Source organism: Podarcis muralis, chromosome 10 (genome assembly GCF_964188315.1).
Source record: "Podarcis muralis chromosome 10, rPodMur119.hap1.1, whole genome shotgun sequence".
NCBI lineage: Eukaryota > Metazoa > Chordata > Lepidosauria > Squamata > Lacertidae > Podarcis > Podarcis muralis.
The window spans coordinates 28,953,162-28,969,970 of record NC_135664.1 but is presented as its reverse complement, the minus strand read 5'-3'; positions in this window follow the sequence as shown (position 1 = coordinate 28,969,970).

Here is a 16,809-nt window from a genome sequence, read left to right as displayed (position 1 = left end):
GGCAGGGAGCAATGACCTCTTGCAACATTGCCTGCTACTTCCCCTTGATTCATTTGCTCACCGCTGAAGAAGAGGTTCTTGGCTGATCTTTAAGCTAAACTTTTGTGGGTCTAGGTACAGAAAGTGGATGCAGCTGGATCCAACCCTGGAGTCAACAGATAGCATGTTATTTACAATCTTGTTTTGTAGTACTTTCGCATGAGGAAGAACCTTCCTATAATTAAAGACAGCATGGATTTCCATTTTAGTTAGACACAGCTGCCTATTTTGTTATACAGTGGTACCTCAGGTTAAGTACTTAATTCGTTGCGGAGGTCCATTCTTAACCTGAAACTGTTCTTAACCTGAAGCACCACTTTAGCTAATGGGGCCTCCTGCTGTTGCGCCATTGGAGCACGATTTCTGTTCTTATCCTGAAGCAAAGTTCTTAACCCGAGGTACTATTTCTGGGTTAGCGGAGTCTGTAACCTGAAGCGTATGTAACCTGAAGCATATTTAACCCGAGGTACCACTGTAATGTGAAAGGGTAATACTGCTATCAACTGCTGTTTGCAGGCCACAATGGTGATATTGGGAGCTTCTGTAATAATGACAATTAAACAAGACATATTTGAGTCACAGATATGTTGGCATCTTGCCTGAAGAAGGCAGTGGGAAGAAATTGCTCCAGAGAAAGCATTATGAGAAAATAAGAGTGTTTGTTGGCAATAAGTCATGCTCTTATCTATGTTGGCCTAGACGGGAATATCAGTGAATTCCTAAGTTATGATGTTCAAATCATCATGTTCTTAATATTATTTTAGGTTTTTAAGAATGAACTCTTGAAAGCAGTTCAGAAGCTGGCTTTCTCTAGCAAGAGGCTTGAAATGAGGTTCTATCGATAGATTTCGCCTGACCCAAAGGCACACTGCTACATACCTCAGCTGCAACAGTTATCCCCAATTAAATCCTCCTCCAGACAACTGTTTCCTTATTCATCAACAATAGTTTTAAGCAGGTAACATGCAGGGGAACTGTGACACTGGAAAGATCTTAACCAGTGGATGTTTGGTGCTGTTACCATTGTTTTCTGCTACAGTTGTACCACCCATGCTGATCCTGCTGGCAATAAAATGCATGGATATGGGAGCACTGTCTGTATTGACTGTTAGGTATCAGGTATATGAAAGGTAAAGGGACCCCTGACCATTAGGTCCAGTCGCAGATGACTCTGGGGTTGCGGCACTCATCTCACTTTATTGGCCAAGGGAGCCGGTGTACAGTTTCCTGGTCATGTGGCCAGCATGACTAAGCCGCTTCTGGTGAACCAGAGCAGCGCATGGAAACGCCATTTGCCTTCCCACCAGAGCAATACCTATTTATCTACTTGCACTTTGATGTGCTTTCGAACTGCTAGGTTGGCAGGAGCAGGGACCGAGCAATGGGAGCTCACCCCGTTGTGGGGATCCGAACCGCTGACCTTCTGATCGGCAAGCCCTAGGCTCTGTGGTTTAACCCACAGCGCCACCCGTGGCCCATCAGGTATATTGCTTCATGTAAAACGTTCCATCTGAACTTAGCCTAGTTCTTCTCAGAAAGCCCAGGAAAAGGAAGCACTTTTTGTTGCTTTCCACATGAGATGTGTGTTTTGTTGTTTAATCAGACATACAAGCAGGGAAAATGGCAAAGGAAGTGGCTTTTCCTCACATCTTCTGTAAAGTGTGAACTGGAACCCAGAAAACTATGAGCTCAGAAGTGCGCCAATACAGTGGTACCTCTGGTTAAGAACTTAATTCATTCTGGAGGTCCGTTCTTAACCTGAGGTAACACTTTAGCTAATGGGGCCTCCCACTGCCGCCGCACCGCCACCGTGCAATTTCTGTTCTCTTCCTGAAGCGAAGTTCCTAACCCGAGGTACTATTTCTGAGTTAGCTGAGTCTGTAACCTGAAGCATCTGTAACCTGAAGTGTCTGTAACCCAAGGTACCACTGTAAATGGAGATTGCATGTTCCTCTGGAAATGTCTTCCTCCTTCCTAGCTTGCAGCATTACTAAATAGTCTGCTAGCATATGAAGATTTGCCGGGGAGCAAAAGACTGAAAAGAGATCTTAGTTAATGGACCACAGTAGGCAAAGCAGACAACTCACAGCCACAGCACAATTCTATAGAGGTCTACCCAGAAGTACTGAGATATTTGGGACTCACTTCCAGGTAAGTGTACAGAATCACAACCTCTGTATAGGTTACTGACTTTGATTTAAGTTCTGCTGTTGTCTTGGTTTTCTAATCAGGGTTCAAAATGGCACTTTATTTATTTAGCTTTACATTTATATTCCTCCAAGGAGCTAAAGGTGGTACACACACCTTTCCCCCACCCCAACCCACAAACATGCATGGTATGTTAGGTTGAGAGATTGTAACTGGCCCAAGGTCGCCCAATGAACTTCCTGGCTGAGTGGAGATTTGAACCCTGGTTTCTAAGTTTCTGGATCTACTATGAAATTAATGAAGCTTTAAGCTTTAGGGCTCCTAATCCTGGAGGAGCCCCAGAAGTGAATTTAGTCCACGTAGCTTAAAATTTTGGGGTCTAGTAGACCCCATTTGAGCCACACGACTCAAATTGATCAATTTTTGTTGCATATATTTCAACAATCCCAAACTTTGAGAGTCAGTAGCACAGATGTTGTAAAGGTTTGCTGATCTGCCGTACAACAACCCTACTGAATAAGGCAACAGTGGTCACTCAGACCTCGTTGAGAAGGGGTCCCCAATAACAGTTCAAGCTTCAGGGTCTCAAAAATGTAGGTCTGACACTGTCCAGCCCTCTACCAACTGGGTGAGTCATGAGATGCAACACAGCCAGTGGTAAAAACCACAGATTCAATAGGTGAAACATTTAGTTATTGTTGTGTAATACTTCACTCATTAGAAAATATTGTCTTCATATTGAAATGAAAAGAATGAACTTTGGAAAAAAAGACATAGCAACATTAATGAAAATGTAATATAGTATTTAATATGAATTTAAAAATGAAATAAGAATAATTGCATTGACAATGCATCAGTTTCAATTGCACTCACCTTCCCCTTAATTCTTAACCTTTTGCACCTGTGATCCTTCAATTCTGCTGCAAATTGTGCTTCATATTGTAATTCTGTCTAACGCACAATGATTTTAATTAATACCAACCTGCCTTGTGAATAGCTTCAGGGCTTCATATCCAATACCCAAAACACTATGAGTCAAAGCGTCTCCTGGTCTTATTATCCAGCATTCACAGCCTCACTGTCTACTGGACCAACCAATTAAAAGTTTTTCCCATTGTTAACTAGGGTTCTCTCTCCCCCCCCCCCGCCCCCATGGAACTTAGAACTTGTTCTCTCTTCTATTTCTCTATTTCTGAGGCTGCCTGTCCCTTGTATATAGGGCTGCAGCCTTAGTTTGGGACAGAACATTTCTCAGAATGTTTAGAATCTTGGCCCAACAGATCCTGGAGTGTGCTGGTATTGTTTGTTGCAGATCTGGCGAATAATTCAAGTTTGATTCTGCCTGCAGTGCTGATACAGAGGCGCAGGCTTTGCACACTTCTCAAAATCTTATAGCAGGCTATAAATACAGATTCAAAGGCACACATGCACTTCAGAGGACTGTATTACTAAGTAAACACACATCAAGCTATGATGTTTTTGAGAGTAAAAGAAGCCAAAACAAAGATAAAACCAAACGCCAGCGGAATGCATGATCTTATAGCAATCCCAATGTATCATCTTCGTAGACAGACTTTAAAGCTCCGGATAGCCTACTATTTCCCTAATATGTGACTATAGTTGATCTGATTTGAAGCACTAATGTAACAATATATAATCCACTCGTAATCCTTTCCACCGCTCTGTTGTTTTTCAGTCATTTTTCCAGCATACTGTTTTCGCAAAGCAAGTCAGGAAGAAAACATCAATCATCACTGAAGCCTAAAAAGTGTGTGTATGGAGCTGGGGAGGGGAGAGAAATCAAATTAATCACTTAGGGCACAATTTAGCAAAATTAAGCACTTTAAATCACAGTTATTGCAGTGAGATAGTCAGGCACGTGCTTAACCCAGGTGCTGTTCAAATGAATGGAATCTAAAAGCTTTCAGACTCGGCCAGATCATAAGCCGGCATACTTTATATAAATATTCCATTTTTAACATGCTTGTTCTTTTGAAAGGAGGCACACAAGCAATACCCAAATGAGTACTAATACATGTCAAATTAACACTGTTAGATGAACATGGTCACATCAACCTCAAAACTTTTGTCTCTGAAATGCTATGTCACTGACTTCTGCTATAAAGCCTTCTATGTAATTAATTTCTTTTGAGCCAGTATTAATAGCAGAGCATTGTAGATGAAAGGCTTCAAAAACTAAATAAAAGAAAAATGAGTAATAAATGAAAATTTGGGGTGTGCTCTAGGAATTTGGTCCTTTTTTTCCTATACCTATATTTCCCCTCATTGACTAATCCCAATGATTTATTAGGAGGCCCAAGACAGACATGGTTAGAAGAAGAAGAGGAGTTTGGATTTGATATCCCGCCTTTCACACCCTTTATAAGGAGTCCCAAAGCGGCCAACATTCTCCTTTCCCTTCCTCCCCCACAACAAACACTCTGGGAGGTGAGTGGGGCTGAGAGACTTCAAAGAAGTGTGACTGGCCCAAAGTCACCCAGCAGCTGCATGTGGAGGAGCAGGGAAGCGAACCCGGTTCCCCAGATTATGAGACTACCGCTCTTAACCACTACACCACACTGGTTAATATTTTAGTATTGCCTGCGGTGACAGTTTCACTTGGTACACTGACCTTTATATTTCATTTTCTGCATCATAGTTTCCTAAAACTTCAATTTATCTGGGAACCAACTAGTCAGAAATCTTTTTTTGAGATGAGCCTGGCTTGTCCCTCATGTATCATTAATACATGTCTGGAAAACATAGCCTATACCTCACAGTGTCTGCATCTGGGTACTTTGGGAATGAGGCTTTTGAAACACTGGAGTTTTGATAAGCAAGAAGATAACAATATTGCCCTCATAATATATTTAGTCAATTGTATTATTTTGTAAGTGAGTAGTATTTTGGAGAAAAATGCAATAAAGTATTTATATTTAGACATAAGAAACAGTCACCAACATCTGTATTTGAATAAAGGATCATAGCTTGGCAGCCTCGTTCCATTTTTTTGTGGTGGCTTCATGTCTGAGATATGACCTGAAGGACATCTCATGCTGACTTTATATTATTTTAGACTTCAGGTAAAAAACCCAACTCTTTTTTGTTGGACTTTTATAAGCTGATGGAATAAGTCATTTTTATGAAGTTCTTAATCATGTTTATGGAACCTGTGGGTTCCAACACATGCATGTGTGGAAACAGTGGTGTTATGACTTCTAGATGCACTAAGGTAAAAAGGTAAAGGTAAAGGACCTCTGGACAGTTAAGTCCAGTCAAAGGCGGCTATGGGGTTGCGGCGCTCATCTTGCTTTCAGGCTGAGGGAGCTGGTGTTTGTCCATAGACAGCTTCCGGGTCATGTGGCCAGCATGACTAAACTGCTTCTGGTGCAATAAAACACCATGACAAAAAACAGAGCTCACAGAAATGGCATTTACCTTCCCACCACAGCGGTACCTATTTATCTACTTGCACTGGTGTGCTTTCAAACTGCTAGGTTGGCAGGAGCTGGGACAGAGCAACAGGAGCTCACCCTGTTGTGGTGATTCGAACCACTGACCTTCTGATCGGCAAGCCCAAGAGGCTCAGTGGTTTAGACCACAGCGCCACCCTCACCCCTTCTGGATTCACTATGATAGACCTGACACCAGCTGCAATACTCTAAATTCAGAGATCATTTCATATGCCTGTTGCCTGCCAATTTTTCACTTTATAGCACGGTGTATTCACATTTTTCAATAGCCAGTTTCTTATCTGGATCAGGCAATATGAACACAGCATGTTTTATGGAACAGATTCCTCCCCCACCCTTTCTTTACTTCTTAATTTTATGTTATTATTTTTTTCATAATAAGTTCTGTCAATACATAGCACTCCATCTCCAGAGAATGAAGGTCTGGTAAGCCAGATGACCTAAACAGTCTTGATATGATTAGAGACACCCCCCACCCGCAACCTCTCCAAGGCACCCTCTTCTCTCAAAAGCCCTGGAATGAAAAGCTGCCAGAATTTAGACAGGCAGAACCATTTGCTTCAGTGAAGTCCAAGCCAGTCATGTAAGAGAAACCCTCATCCGGATTTCCCTCATCCGGAACTCCGGAATCATTATTAGTTTCCAGTTCTCTGTCTCTGCATATGCCACACAGGAAATTATTATAAATTTTCCAGATGGAGGACATTATTAAATAAATTTGCAGAATTAATGAAGTTCATTAGTTTTAAAATGTAACTTGATACAGTCAGCAGACCACCATCCCATTCCCACCAGCCGACCACTCTAGCAGGAGAGGGGGGGGACTGACAGCCTTCTTCACCCCTTGACTGCCTTTTATTTTAAAAAACCATCACCATGATATAAACCACACTAGCATCTCATTCTGGGCCGAATAGGTCAGTATTTTATGCTGGTAAAAATCTGCAGGTTCCACACCCCGCCCCCATTTCTTCCTCATCCTGATCATGACGACAACCAGTATTACTAATAATATAGAGAGCATGGAGCCCTCCAGAACTGCAGTTCCTTTCAGCCCCATCTATTTCATGGGCAATAGTTGGGGAGGATGGGAGTTGTAGTCCCATAACTGGAAGGCATCAGGTTAGCTATCCCTGGTCTAAAGCATGAAAATCTCCACACTTGAAATCAATACTTGAAAGAGCTGCAAGAGATCATGAAACAGTAATAACTAAAACTCAGGTTTGTGTGACCTGAAATGACTTATGGGCTGAGGGGAGTGTCTTTCTTTTCATAGCCTACACCAGGGTGCAAGGGCTGTTTTTGAGAAGTGTTGCACCAGAGCCCTACAAATGTTCAAAGTTCTCATGGAGACCGACAACAGAGCTGTGGTTCTTTCTGTTTTTAACAGACAGGAAAACTCATGTCCTGGAAACCTGGTGTCGGTCAACATACTTTTATCATCATCATCAACAACAACAACAACAATAAAAACACCTTCTGGAGACTGTAATTTCCAGCAAAATGTCAGAGGGATTGTGCTTAAATTATTGCCTCACTATTTTTCTGTTCAAAATTGTATGTATTGGTTTAAGTGACATATACCGTTTCATATTTCAAAGAAAACTTTTAAGTGGTTATCACCACAACCACCTATACTTTGCATCTGAGCAGTTACCCTGGATAGAATGCAACAGTCAAGGGCTTCTATTGCAGTGGTAGACCACCTGCCTTTCATGCAGAACATCCCTGCTATCTCCAGGTAGGACTGTTAAGGACTGTGTGAAACCCTTAAGAGCTGCTGTCAGTCAGAGAAGACAACGCAGTCCTAGATGGGCTGACTATGTATAAGGCATCTGCTTCCTATATTTCTATGTTCTTGTGCTCAATGCCTTACACACAGCTAAAGTAGCTCTTTCGAACAGGCCTATACGTATATATATATATATATATTTCTACAGGGTTTCTCCTCAGAGCTTTATGAAATCAATTTCTGGCACTCATTTCTCAAAATTAAAAGAAAAGATCCACAGAAACCTGCCTGAGAAGATTGATACTCTGATTTTTGAAAGAGAAGCATCCAGATATCATTACAACACATGCTGTCATTTTTTTTTAATCTTCTATGGACTGTGAACTTGTGTAAAAAGCTTTTAAAAACAGCCAACAGTAAGGGAGATTTGAGATTAAACTTTCATCGTGGATTTGTGATTTGCTAAAGTAAAGCTCTACTTACATTATTAAAAAGCCAATTCTATTGTATTTTCAGTAATAATGGTTGATTAAATATGAAGAGAACTTATTAAAGTAATTTAAATGAAAGATGATAATGAAGTAGGGGTACATTATGATGGAAATCTACACTTGCCAGACCAGATCAGAACAAGCAGTGCATTTAATATCTTGGCTGGAGAAATTGCCTGTTTTTGGAACTCTATCTTCCTCTTTTTTCTTCTTGTTTTAAGAAAAAGCTTTACTTATCTCATAAGCTTTACTTATTACAATACATATAATAAATATTAAACACAAAGCCAGTACTAAGAATCTTAGGATGGAAAATAGATGATGATGATAGATAGATAGATGATGATGATAGATAGATGATGATGATATAGATAGGTGATAGATAGATAGATGATAGATAGATAGATGATAGATAGATGATATATAGATGATAGATAGATAGATGATAGATAGATAGATAGATAGATAGATGATAGATAGATAGATAGATAGATAGATGATAGATAGATAGATAGATGATAGATGGTTTCGGCCAGTCCCCACCCCCAGACTCCCCAGGCTCATCCTTCAATCAAATGGTTAGACCAGATGTACAGAACTCTCCAAATATTGCTGAGCTATAACTCTCATCATTCTTGACCATTGGACACACTATCTAGGGCTGATGGAGTCCAACAACATCTGGAGGACCCATGAGTTCCTCACCAACCCTTTCATTTTGTCCATTCCTCTACTGAAAGCAAATTTCTCATCCCTTCGGAATGTAAGATGATGCTCAGTATGAGCAACAACATCACAGACATTCAGATAGACTGGTGGAACTGCATTCAGTAATATTCAACAGACTAAAATTATTAGCTTTAAGGTTCTAATCAGAACAATCAAAGTAGTTAAAAATAACCAAGAATACTAGGATGAAGAGTAATTGTGGAGAACTGCCTGCTAATTAAAAGAAGAACAAAAGTTGTCTAAACTTTGGAGATAAATTTCTTATCTTTGACAGCTTCTGTCAACTTCTCCACTGTTCACCCAACTTTGTTTTATTAGGTCAATTTATCTCCATTTATCTTACCTGAAATTTATCTTGACTTCACTAAACTTCAAGCCAACTGAAGCCTAACACCTCCCTCACACACACCCCTTAATAGAAAAAGGTTCATCTAAATATTCCTTATCCTTCAGTCTAATGTCAATTTTTTATTTAAAAAACAACAACACTGAAAAAATATTTATGACATGTTGTGGTTTAAGATCAAAAGCAGAAGGCTGACAAATGTGCTGTCAAATTCAGGTGTAATGACTGATGGAGCCTACTGTTGTATGATTACATCAGAGGCCTTGCACCTTTTCCCGGAAAAGAAGAGTTCCATAAAACTGTTCTGTAAATGACCTTCAAAGCCACCTGTTTGATTATTGTGCATCCTTTCTATAGTACTGTCACAGTACAAAGGGATTCAGAAAATAATGCAGAGCAGGCTTCCTGTCTTAAGAAGCTTATAATCTAAATTCTTCCTGTGTGGGAGTCAACAACGAGAGAGAGGGGTGAGGGCATGGGAAGAGAAAGGTGACAATGTGAGCTGATCTCAGTTGCACTTACTGGCTTAGTGTCAGCTGGGATAATGGCTGTAAGGTTAAGCTTAATTGGGGGAATATGTGAAAAATGAGACAAACACTCTCAAGTTGTTTCGTAATTTTATCTTTTTAAAAAAAACCCAACAACTATTATTACAAACTTGGCACATTTAAGTGTTGCTGTTTTGTTGCATTCAAAACTCAATAAAGATAAAATAGTAATTAATTAAGGTCACTACCACCAGAAAAGTTAAGGATGCTTTGGAAAAAGCGATAAAGCAAAGAATATTGACAAAGAGCCTAAAACCTGTTACATTTAGCTGGTATAAATCACAGGTGAATGCTGGAGAAACAGTAATAACATCTATACGGATGTTAGGAAATCTAGAAAGTGGAAATAAAGAGAAGAGAAGCTTGCAGCATAAGAAACCATTACTGATTGTTCCCTCTGATATGGGGAAATAATTCTGACATCATGCAGAAGAAATTAGGCACTATTTCAACCACATATCTCTCTGCAGGGGAAAGCATTTGCCCAGCACACCACTAAGCACTGCATATTGACACAAGCTTCCTAGCTTGTGTCAAGATGTCAGGAAATTAATGCGACATGCTCTGAGTATACGCAGCAGTTCAGAGCTGGTTTGTTAACTCAAATCAAAGCTGCTTAGCCCTGTATTCTGGGTGGAACAGAAAAGCAAATCTATTCCATCTATTTCAAAGCCCAATTATTTGTTATGAAGAGAAACTTCCATTTAAAAAAATACCACCGCGAGGAAATAATTGTCTATTGAACAGGTTCAGCTCATCGTCTTCTCCTCACAAAGAGATACTGCTTTTGCATTCTGCTTTCTGCTAAGTCCTTTCCTCCCTCGGACTTTATGAAAAGATATTTTTTCAAGACAGCAGCAGCAGCTTCTTAAAAAGGAATTTCATCTTTGTATTGGGTTTCCCAAGCATTTAAAAAAATTTTTTTTAAAAATTGGTCTAAAAGCTTGGCCAAGGTCCAAAGAACAGCACAGTTAGTTACACTATGTACTCAAGAACTCTTTGAGCTTATGTTTTTTTAATCTTCCCACGCCACATGGCATGCCACTTTTAAAACAGGAAGTTCTGAAAGACCTGCTCCCTTCCCTGCAGGTTTTTCCCCCACCTGACCTGGGAGAATGGAGCTCTGACTGACTCCATCTACAAAAGTTGAGGCTGCTGAAAACACCAGAAACCATCATCTTGGCTGTGAATTCTGGGAGACCTGCTCCCTGTCTCACAGGCTTTTCCCCCCCACCTGGCATGGAAGGATGGAGCTCTGACTGACTCCAGCTACATAAAGTTGAGGCTGCCGAACAGACTCTTGGGATGGGGTTTTCTTTTTGGGGTTTATTGGGGAGTGTGAGGTTGTTGCTCTTGGGTTTTTGTGTATTTTGGATCTTGTGATTTATGTGGAAATTGTTCAGTTTGGCTGTGTATTTTAATTCTTTATGACTACTTTTGTTATGTTGTAGTTATGTATTTCTTTAGGTTGTAAGCTGCCTTGAGCATGGCTTGGACTGTGGAAAGGCAGCATACAAATAAAATTATGCATGTATGCAAAACGGGTGTGTTTGTTTTCAAAAGCAGGCCATGAAATGGTCCATTGTTTGAAGGAAAGAAGTTGAAAGTCCCACTACAAGGCAAAGCTGAGCTGATAGATATGACAAAAGTATCTCTTTGGATTTAAGCCATTTGTTTAAGGTATCTGCCCATAGCTGTCAACTTACAGATTTGAAAATAAGGGACCAGCAGCCTCGAAAATAAGGAATCAGCAACCAAAATAAGGGATTTTCCCAGCACAGGTATGTTCAGCTTCTGAGCCCCTCCAACCCAAAGGCAGAAAGCCCAGCCAGCAGCCAAACAAAGCCTCAAGCGGTGGCTCCCACAGTGCAGCAACCTGGGGGATGCAGCAAGGAAAACCACCGTCACCTCTCCACTGGGAAGCGCTGAGCAAAGGCGAGTCCCCAGGCAACGTGGCCGATTTGATCGGCACAAGGCATGCAAGCTCTACCCCCCAGTCGTTCTTATTGGGTGAGCAACACACCCAAGCAACACAGTTGGAGCCTTCCTCCTCCCTGGCCAGCAGAGAGGGAGGGAGAGGAGCTGCTTCCTTTGAAAACCGGGAAATTTAAGGGACATCACCAATAAGGGACAGCAGCGGGACACAACGCTGTGATAAGGGACTTTCCCGCCAAATAAGGGACAGTTGACAGCTATGTATCAGCCACTGCCATCATTGTAGAAGGAATGAACAATAAAATCCTATAAAGTCTTCTCAGAAGTAACTCTCATTCAGTTCTGCGGTGCTTTGTCCAGGTTAGTGGGTATAGACTGGATTAGAGAGTACCTACTACATTTCCTCACAAAATATCCTCTACAAAAGAGCCATCAAACTGAAAGCACTCACATAGGTTAGCCTGAAGGGTTTACCAGGGTTTTACAGATTGTGTAAACAGGAATGTGAAACCAGACCACAAAAGGGGGAAAGGTATGACTCATGTTATTGACAACAAAGCGAGGCAAATTGCCACAAGGCTCCAGCTGCAACAGGGGACATAATTATCATTCAAAGACAATTCATAGCTTGCAAGAACATAGCACAGAAAAAAGGTGGCTGTCCCCATAGGTATATGGGGGCAACTGACTTTTTCTCTATACAATTTCCAAGGAAGGGACTGCATGTTATGACTTATAGTAGCTTCCTGTGAGCATTATAAGACAGCTCCCCCCCCCTTTATTTTATCTTTCTTTCTCTTTTTTTCTATTGTTCCTTTCTTTTCTTCTTCTGTTTTTCTCCTTTGTTTTGTATTTTTTGTAGCTGCAATTGAAATACTTTACTGTCACTTGTACAACTTGTATACAGTGAGATTACACACTTTTAATTTACTGTATTATGCGAAAATGTCAATGATTATTTTTTTTACTTTTTAAAAATACAGCTTTTGTTGCCTGTTAGCTGCAGAGGAATTATTAGCTATTGTAAACAGGTATAAAATGTTAAAGAAAAAAAGTAGCCCTCAGAACACCATAGGTAGGTAGGTAGGTAGGTAGGTAGGTAGGTAGACAGAGTTACACTGAGAAGATTTTTTAAGATTTCCCCTTTAAAAAATCCACCCATGAACAGCGCAAGCTGGAACCAGTTGTTTTGTGCACACATAAAACCAGCAAGGAATGAGAATAAGTTGACCCTTCCATCCCTAACTTTGACAAAGGATAATGGCCATTCCTCTGATCTTGTAAGCAAGTCTTGGAAGCAAGTCTTAGACCTTTTCCATCCAGTCTAAGGAGAAGATTTCACCACTGGTGCAGATAGATCATTCTGCAGTCAGTTGTCCTAGTTTTAGAAGCATCATCTTCAGTTGACACAACTGGAACTAATTAGGTTCAAAGTTCTTCTCCCCACCCACCACCCCTGTCATACATCCTTTTCTTCCCTTATTCTAGATTTTATGTCCCTTGTGCTAGCATGTTAATTACCTCATGGTAGCCTCACATCATTTCTTTAGCTGTTGCCAACACAGCATGATACCAACATAAAATGTTTTTGTAAGCATCCAGGTGAGAGAGGAAGTCTTTAAAAATTGGAACATAACTATGATCTGAAGACAACCCCCCTTTAGTAACTCCCCTCATGTCCTCTTGACCTTTCCCCAATTCACAGCACACTTCTTCCTTCTGCTGCTTCTTCCAAATTCTGCTAACTCTGCAATCCCTATCTCAATCCAGTTCAGATTTCAGGCATCAGCTTTCTGATCCAGACAGACTGCAACATATTCCATCCTTCTTCATATTTATGTTAACGGTAAGCATAAACATAAAACTCCATGCAGATTCCAGCCAAAAGCTTTGTTCATGTTAGGTCAGACTGACCAGGCTTTCAAAACATTAAAATACAAACAAGCGCTTCTGATAGTGTCTTGAGTATACAGTTTTAAAGTGCATTAAATTAGCTTTTAGTTTCTGTTGTTTGTTCAACATGAATGCAATGTGGTAAAGAATTATTGTTTTGCTTTAATGTTGGAGTACACGGACCCGCATTTGCAGTTCAAGAGTATTTTTCTCCTGTTGAATTAACAGATAAGAAACAAGCTACATAGTTGAGTCATTCATCTTCAACAACCAGCCACACACATTGTGTCTGCATTAATTGCCAGAAAACACCCTGGAATCCTTCATGTTACTTTGACTAATAGCAGTTTCTTTGTTTCCTATGCCTTGTCTTCTAAAATAAACAGTGGCTTAAACTCCATGAGAAGTATTGTTCCAACAGAAGGCTCAACGGAGAGCAAGAATATTAATCTTCTGAACAGGCTGCTGAAGGAAAGATCAAGGACTTCAATATGATTATTAAAGAAACTGGTTGAACGTTTTTGTACAATCACCACCAGCCCAGATAATTTCCTCTTATAACTGCATAGACAGTAGGAAGGCAAAAAACCCAGCGCTTCGTACCTAACACCCCAAATGTGATGTGGAGACACCCTGTTTGACATGTCTCATCTCTTGCTCACTGCTGTAGGCCTCAGAAATGCTATATTATTTCACCTGGGAAATAGTGCTATATCGGTCAAGTTGTGACAGGTCTAGGTGCCACTTCAGAAACCTGGTGGGAACATGCCTGTCTAAGTGACAGCCTATTTTAGATGTGCTGCCAGAGCATACACTCTGCAATGTGAGCAGGAACTAAAGCGATTTAGAAATGGTTGTATGGGGTTAGGGTCAGGGTTAGGGGGGAATCAGTTCTGAGTGACAGCAGTAGAGAAAGGAAGCTAGAAGGTCTGACTCGTTTCAATTTTGTATATAGTTCGGTAGCAGCGCACCACTGAAGTAAAGTTTGTTCCTTCCATTCCAGTCTCTGTGGCTCATTTGCAATCTTGCAAATACTGCACATCACACTGATAATTGTTCTGCCCTCTTGCCTAAACCTATTCCGGGAAACTTTGGCTGAGAAGAACTAAGGTTGAGAGGTGTGGGGTGGTTTGGCATGGAAACAACTTTCAGGCACAAAGCTGCTCTTTAGTTGCTAATTTCATAATGAACAGAAGAAGGGCCTGTTGGATCAGGTCAATTGGATCTAACCCAACTGTGTCCTGGTCTCACAGTAGCCCACCAGAGAAGGGTGTATACCCCAAGATTTATCACCTTTGGTCTACATGAATCTCCATCACTTCTTATATTACCCTTTTTATAGATGCCAACAATTTCCCCTATCATCCATCCCTCCAATACTTCTCCTTGCCTGTGAATTTCAGTTAAAACTCCAGCTAATGGTGCTATTCTTATGACTGTGAATGCTTAACAATACTCTGATATAAACCCATCAGGTCCTCACGCTTTACCTGTTTTTAATTTTTTTAATCAGTTATTCTACTTTCTTATTTTCTGGTCCATGAATTCTCTTGTCTTCTGCACCTGACCTTGGGAGAGTCGTTTCCCCCCCAAAACACTTTTAATACTTCCCTCATTTGTTGCCTGGGTTCTTTGTACCTTATTCTAATATTTGATAAATTCTTTGCTGATCTCATCCCAATACTACCTTCCTCTTCATTCATTATTGAGGCAATTATATTATTTCCTTGTTTCTTCTTCAGCAGTGCTACTTTTCTAGAAAAAGAGGGGCTGGAACACACCATGAACACCTGCCCTTCTCTTAGAATGGCAATGGCAGCCGCCTGAGAGGTGCCAGAACTGAGTTCTAGCAAGTTGCGACTGGAAAAAACCCTGTTCTTCAGTCTATTTGCTAATAATGTACGGTGTGTTTCTAATTGTTTTTAAAGAAATTTGGTGAGAACCAGTACAACATCCCATTATATGTTTTCTGTTTGTGTCCATGATATCTAATCTGTTCGATGCTTCCTTCAAATAAGTTTTTGCTTTTTTGGATTGTGGCAAACTGCCTCAGTAAAGGTGGGAGTGAGGTAACATGACCAAGTCTGTGTGACTTAAACTTAAGACACTCCCTGTCAGAAACAACTATGAATACAGAGATTCTATGTTGTTGTGGAGGTCCTGTGACCACTTATTTCTTCAACTGGGAATAAATCAAAGATGAAGCACAATGGGAGCAAAACTGGAATTTTGTTGACAAGCACTATGGGAGATAATATATAGTGGTTTTGCTAGCAAAGGCACAGTCCTTATTTTCTGTCAAAACTTTTTCCAATTAAGAAATTTACTTATAACTTTCCTCTATGGGACTGTTTCTAATAAATCCAGTTCCTCCTAGAATGTTTTACCCTGCCTGTAAAATGCCCCCAGCCTCTTTCTAGAATCTCTTCCTTTCCCTAAGGAAATTAAACTGGTGCGCCCTGCCAAAAAACCCATAACCAACCAGTTATAACCACCCTAGCCAGACCCTATCTGGCAGTTAAACTGTCAAATTCTACCACGATTGGCTTTGGGGTCTCCAGGAGGCTATCCCATGTTCTGTGATTCACCCCTTTTGGGATCTGCAACAAAATTTGTGGCAGAGTATCCTCCTTTTGTAAAAGGAGTACTCATATTCAGTCTTCCAGCCAGCGAAGCTCTTCTTGAAGATGCTTTATTCCATTCTATCATCACTCCCTCAATTTTCCATTTTCTTTTCCTTTCCATTTGGATTGGACTGTTTAGGATTGCCTATTTTCTTAGAAAATGTGATAACATGGATAATTTCTGAAGTTCAATGAATACATATTCCAGTTCATGAATTTTTCAGATTCTGTGGTGCTAGCTCTTCTTGAAGATGCTTTATTCCATTCTATCACCACTCCCTCAATTTTCCATTTTCTTTTCCTTTCCATTTGGATTGGACTGTTTAGGATTGCCTATTTTCTTAGAAAATGTGATAACATGGATAATTTCTGAAGTTCAATGAATACATATTCCAGTTCATGAATTTTTCAGATTCTGTGGTGCTAGTGAAGGTAAAGGGATCCCTGACCATTAAATTCAGTCATGGACGACTCTGAGGTTGTGTGCTCATCTCGATTTATTGGGTGAGGGAGCCGGTGTTTGTACGCAAACAGCTTCCAGGTCATGTGGCCAGCATGACAAAGCCGCTTCTGTCAAACCAGAGCAGCGCACGGAAATGCTGTTTACCTTCCCGCCGGAGCGGTACCTATTTATCTACTTGCACTTTGACATACTTTCAAACTGCTAGGTTGGCAGGAGCAGGGACCGAGCAGTGGGAGCTCACCCCGTTGTTGGTTAGACCATGGTGCTGATAACACCAAGGTTGCAGGTTCAATGCCTGTATGGACCAGCTTCATATTCCTGCATTGCAGGGGGTTGGACTAGATGATCCCCAGGGTCCCTTCCAACTCTACAGTTCTGTGATTCTGTG